The sequence below is a fragment of the Trachurus japonicus genome, unplaced genomic scaffold (assembly GCF_045865225.1).
Source record: "Trachurus japonicus isolate A0001 unplaced genomic scaffold, Traja_1.0 AP030309.1".
Lineage (NCBI taxonomy): Eukaryota > Metazoa > Chordata > Actinopteri > Carangiformes > Carangidae > Trachurus > Trachurus japonicus.
Window position 1 is genome coordinate 149,547 of NW_028220442.1, and position 6,564 is coordinate 156,110.

Sequence of the window (6,564 nt, forward strand, 5' to 3'; positions counted from 1 at the left end):
GACGACTACAAAAAGGATCCGAGGAATGGGAAAATGACACGACAAGAACAACCATTCAAAGGAGGTACAAATGAGCTACCAGACACACTCCAAGTTGCAGAAGGCGTACGTGTCATGCTGACTAGAAACCTGGATGTTTCCAAAGGACTGGTGAACGGTTCGTTTGGTACTCTTATCAAAGTGGTAACCTCTGAACCGGCTGAATCTGCACATGTCAACATGCTTGGACTCCAAATGGATAATGAAACAGCATCAGGATCAGCTGACAACCTTGTTTATATCGAGAGATCAGAGGACAACCTGAAACAGAAAGGAGCTGTGCGCAGACAGTTTCCCATCAAGCTGGCTTTTGCATGCACTATTCACAAGGTTCAAGGCATGACAAGACATTCAGCTGTTGTCTCCCTGAAACACATTTTTGAGCCTGGCATGGCTTATGTGGCATTGAGCAGAGTCACCTCTCTCAGTGGACTGCACCTGCTGGACATGGATGAGAGTAAAATCTACGCCAACACTGAAATCACTGAAGCGCTTGAGGCCATGAGACAACTGAACCTGGATGACATGATGCCTCTTCTTCATCTCAGAGACACACTGAGCCGAACTGACACTCTGACCATTGTTCACCACAACACAGAGGGACTGCCAGCTCACATCAATGACATCAAGAGCCATCACGAACTGTGTCTTGCGGATGTTTTGTGTCTCACAGAAACCCACCTACAGGGCTCCTTTGTGGCAGACAGTCTTCAACTTCAGGGCTACAACATGTTCAGACGAAACAGACACCTGTCCTACACCAATGTTCCCCAGATGGCAAAGAAAGGTGGTGGTGGAGTTGCCATGTATGTCAGAAATCATATCCAAGTGCACGAGAAGCAGTACATACATAATGTAACTGACCTAGAGTTTGTGGCTCTGAAGATTGAAGCCCCAGTGAGAGCACTAATTGCAGCCGTGTACAGACCACCAGACTACTGTGTCGAGTCATTCCTGAAGAACCTGAGCAGCCTTGTGGACTCACTGGAGATCATGGATATTCAACCCATCATTGTCTGTGGTGATTTCAACGAGAATCTGAAGTCTGAAGAAAAAAAGCCAATACTGGAGATGTTTCAGTCCAGAGGGTTTCAACAACTCATCACTGATCCAACCACAGAGAAGAACACACTGTTGGACGCGGTTTTCATCTCTCAACCTCAGCAGCGTCTCCATTCTGGTGTGCTGAAGACCTACTACAGCTATCACAACCCGATTTACTGTGTATTGTCTTTTAACAGTTCATGAAACAGTGCGGTAAGCCATACAGGTTTAGTAAAATACAAGTGACTCATTTGATAAAATTGTATTTTCATCATGTTGTTATCACCATGTACATTCTTCAGTTTGCAATCAATAGGAAAATTCTTGAAGCATCATCTGTGTAAAAAAAAAAAAAGGAAAAAAAAGTGTGTTTTGGCTTGTGCATTTACCAGGGAGGGTTTTGGGTTTTGGGTTGGTAAATGCACAAGCCAAAAGAGTTTTCAGGAACCGAGGACAGCCAGTGTTTACAATACCTGTGCTACATGTGTAACAGACACTGAAAAATGAACAATAAAATAAATTAATTTCAATAAATAATATTTATCAATTAATATAATATATCCTATTAACTGTTAAATTAATAAAAAACATCAATACACATTTATATGCAACTGCTGAAAGTACATGTTCTCTGTGTTGTGTGAGCTGGGATGGTCACCTCCCCTGCCTCAGGGCAGGTGGCCTGACCAGAGATCATTCACTCTGTGTGCTTTCTGACCCCTACTCAACGTTCCCCTCTCCAACCTTTACCACACCACTTCCAAAACTGTGAGGATCAGCTGGGAACGGCCAGGACATGGTGGCTGTCAGTCTGCCATTGCCCAGGCACTGCAGCATCATCCTGTCAACAGTGGATCCACCACAACTGGGTTCCACAGAGTTCTTCTTCCTGCCTGCCCTGGTTGTTCTTTGCTGAAGAGAATGAGACTGTCGTGGTGCTGCTGGTTGCTGAAGGTATGACAGACAGTATGTGATTTATAGGCTACAAGTTCTGCACATGTTTTATGCCACAAAAACGTACAACATCTTTCTCTTCTCTTTTATCAGGAGCACCTACTTCCACCTCATCATCATCCGGCCACGTCTGACCAGAAACAACAGCATCATCAAAACCGTCAGTCTGCAGAGCCCTCACTGCTGGACCGCACATACACAAGTCATCCTGCTGCCAGCTTCTATGCCTGCTCACAACAGAGCCAAAGGTACCGCTTTGTTGTTTTGTCATTAAAAAAACTTGGATGACACTGTTGACAATGTAGGTTTACAACAATATCATGTCCACTGCCTTCTCCTTTCAGGTCTCCCCCACTTGACAGTAGAGACCGACAGGGCTGGACAGCTTTCTGGACCTTGTGATCTGTGTGACGGAGCACTGAGGGTGACAGGCTGATGATTCTCTGGCAGGTGATTACTTAAGGTAAATGATAATCAGTTAGGAAGGAAGTGTTGAACATGTGGTTTATGTCTTGGTCTTCACTTTCCAAAACATTTTTCTATCTTGTCTTGTCAGGTTCACCTCCCTCATTCTTCTGTTGATCATCTGGCAAGTGATGAGGTGCACTGCTGCACGGACACACAGCTCAGAACCACCAAGCCATCGTGCTGTCACTGACCACACATGACAGCACCATCCAATCTGTGCAGCAAGCAGCAAATGGCCAAGTCAAATTTGAACATGGGCCACTGCAGTCAGGACTGTGCCCATGTGATATATACTGTTGAGCCCATAAGGTTTTATTCTTGGCCGTCACAACATCTATCACACGTCTGCCCGTCCTGGGTGAGGGATCCCTCCTCTGTTGCTCACCCTGAGGTTCCTCCCGTTTTTTTCCCCTTGTTAAGGGTTTTCTTGGGAGTTTTTCCTCAGTCGATGTGAGGGTCTAAGGGCAGAGTGTTGTAATGCTGCTGTGTCAAGCACTTGGAGACAACGTTTTTTAGAAATGCAATACACAAATGAACCTCCTTTCCTGCAAGTGCTGTAATAAAGACAGATTCTAACTATCCCAAGGACAGTCATTCTTATATTATGTTTACCTAGTACTTTTTGTTGATACATAGATATTTCACATTACTGAAGAAAGGTGTTGTGTTTGAACAATTACTTCATATCAGTGAAACCTACACAGATTGTTGATTTCTACTGCTATTAGACCTCAAACACATCTTTTACACTTTTGTTAAACAATTCAGGTGTTTTTCCACCAAGTCATATAATTCAGCCTCCTGCTCACATGTTCTACTTTTACCTCTCACATATTGCTCCATCTATATTACCTCTCACATATTGCTTCATCTATATTAATAATGGTTCACTATGTTTGTACAGCTGTCAGTTTTGAAAAATATTTGAGAAGACTTCAGTTTTTCAATTTCTGCATACACATCCCACACACACACAAATACACACAGTGGTTAGTTTGCAAAACCTCATGCAGTAGCAACAAGATGCAAGCAGTAGCAGCGGCAAGGGCATCAGAGCAGTGGCGATAGCAGCAGAAAGTGGCAGCAGTAGCAGTAACATAGCCAGGGATGAGCAGGTAAGATGGGGGGTTGAAATAGCCTATTTGGATGAGGACAGCATGTGAATGATCAGCTGATCGTGATTTTAAGCTGTGAGGTTCCAGTGCTTTTTGCAGCTGACTTCAAGTCTTCAACAGACTCTTCAACTGTTACATTTAATAACGCAGGATTTTCCAACATGTTCCTCTTTCATTTCAACATTTTTACTGGTTGTAGACCTTTGACACATTTTTTTCTTTTCTTTCTATTATCTAAATCAGTTCAGGTATTTTTCCACCATGTCATGTGATTCAGCCTCCTGCTGTCATGCTATACGTTTCTACTTGAGATATTGTTTAATCTATATTAGTAAGAGTTCAAAAATGTTTCCAAGCTGTCAGTTAAACTTATTTGAGTAGACTCAAGCTTTTCAATACATTCATACTATTCTTCAACAATTCAAGTAATTTCCACCCATTTCATACATCCTCCATCTTCAATCTTATACTTTTATTCTTACGATATTGTTTCATCTATATTAGTAATGGTTCAACAATGTTTTCAAGCTGTCAGTTTTATATACGAGTAGACTTAAGCCTTTCAATTTATTCATACTAATCTTCAACAATTCAAGTTGAAATCACCTATTACCTATTACAAAGCCATGGATTTTTACATTTCCCCTTAAATGACTTAAATGTTAATTTTTTCATACTAATCTTCAAAAATTCAAGTAATTTTCCAAACATTTCATACAAATTCGACATCCTTCTTATAAGTTTTACTTTTTAATATTTTCTCACCTATTTCAGATTTCAACCATTCAACTATTAAACTATAAATTTGCCGGATTTCTACATTTTTCTCAAACTTTTTATTAACATGTTTAACTTTTACCCTTCAGATATGTTGTAGTTATTTTTAGTTATTCTGCCCTTTAACGGATTGTAACTATTCTACTTTTACACTTCAGATATTGTTTCATCTATACTAGTAATGGTTCAAAAAATGTTTTCAAACTGTTTCAAATAAATTGTGCACTTTAACCTTTCAATTCATTCATACTATTCTTCACTAATTCAAGTAATTAGCACCCATTTCATACATCCTTCATCTTTCATCTTCTACTTTTACTATTCAGATATTGTTTAATCTACATTAGTAATGGTTCAAAAATGTTTTCAAACTGTCAGTTTTAAGTAAATCTGAGTAGACTTCAGACTTTCAATTTCTTCATACTGATCTTCAACAATTCAAGTAATTTCAAACCATTTCATACTCTTCATATATTCAAGATTTCTTCAGCAGTTTCTTAACTTAATTCAGCATAGTTTCAACAATTTATTCAGCTCATTCAGCTTCCAGCTTTCAGCATTCACCCGTATTTCCTTCAGGAAATGCATTCTCTAGTTATTTTTCCACTTCCGGACGATTTTCGATTCGCTACTAGTCCTGCAACTCGAAGAGTTGCAGGACAAATTATATATCAAAACGTGCGGTTTGATCGGGATCGGGGTGCTATTACTTTTCTCAACTGTTTACGAATTTTTCGCGACGTAGTCGCGAAAAACTGCGCAAAAATTTTGCATGTAAGTCAATGGGACGGGCGAAAAAAAAAAGACCGAAAAAGACCAATCATTGGAGTTTAACAAAAGTCTACTGCTCAGGCATACTTTCACCTAGAGACTCCATTTAAACTTTAAACAGTAGACACAAGTCTTGTGTATTGTCGTATTACTCCACGTTTTGATAGGTCATATAGTTTTTGATCAATCCCTGATCAATGACCATGATCATTTTTGGAGAAATTATGAGTTTATAATGGGTGTGTATTGCATGGAATGTTCGTGTCAGAGTGCGTGACATCATCGGTTAGAGTGGGAGAGAGTGAAGAAACATTCTGTATTTTTTCTGGATAAATTGCCACCACGGCCACAATTTACACTCTACAGACCTAATTTTTTCAGAATTTGTAAGACAAACTTGTTATCTCTCATGTCATGTGCTCAAAATATCAGAGAGACTTACAGAACTTACAGAATCAGCCTCTGAGTGCGGCCACGTCTGTCCCTGCTCCTCATTGAGTCCAATACAAATATTTTCTGAGAGGAGCAGAACGGCTTGATGTTTTAAAACTGCCAGCGTCGCCAAAATATTTACTGTAGAAACACCAAATCGTACCGAAATTTTCAGTAAGTCCTTAGAGCAACATTGATCTGTGTTTTGTTCTGATAGGAGTTACCGTTTTGTCATGCTAAGCCTAATTGTGAGGCCGGTTTAGAGGCAGAAAATGGCTGTTTTTCTCCACGTTTCTGTCTGTCTCAGCCTGCGGGGGCCCCTATCGCCGTGGTAACCTCTTTGATCCTCAGGCCAGGGCTCGTTAACTTCATAAACAATCCACCTGGCGCTCGTTTAAATGTTTATAAACACAGACACAGCTAAATCAGACTGACACAGGATGCAGCTACTAACTAACTATGTGACAAGTCAGTCACACACACACACAGACTCTAGAGCCAGCTTCATGTGATTACAGTCACACACACACACACACACACACACACACAGACTCTAGAGCCAGCTTCATGTGATTACAGTCACACACACACACACACAAACACACACACACCTTCATGTGATTAAAACACAGTTAACGTGCAACAGAATTTAAACTTAAACCATGATTTAATCTGGTTTTAAAGTTAAACCTTGTTGGTGTCACACACACACACACACACACACACACACACACACACACACACACAGGTAACCTAATGTGGTTACAGCTCCTCCATATCAGTGCTTATAGAAAGATGATCATGTGTCTGTCTGATCAGCTCTGTCTTGACCTTAAGATCGTGGGTTTGATTCCCATGTTGACAGAGATGGCACAACCCGCAGTAGCTCCCGTGGCCCATTCAAAATTTCCCGAGAGGAAATTTTCTAGTTATTAGGGCCACGGGCAATCGCACCGGGCACTGA

General features: G+C 40.7%; 1 long non-coding RNA gene across 3 annotated transcripts; it reads left to right on the forward strand.

Moving 5' to 3' along the window:
* Positions 1–1,528: 1,528 nt before the first annotated feature.
* On the forward strand, positions 1,529–3,086 carry LOC146960482 (uncharacterized). 3 transcript variants are annotated; one of them, XR_015035438.1, is made up of 5 exons: positions 1,529–2,037; positions 2,131–2,285; positions 2,400–2,500; positions 2,594–2,780; positions 2,815–3,086. It is a non-coding gene; the product is annotated as an uncharacterized LOC146960482 (long non-coding RNA). The 3 variants fall into 3 exon arrangements; XR_015035436.1 differs by having other exon boundaries at positions 2,594–3,086; XR_015035437.1 differs by having other exon boundaries at positions 2,403–2,500; positions 2,594–3,086.
* Positions 3,087–6,564: the final 3,478 nt, after the last annotated feature.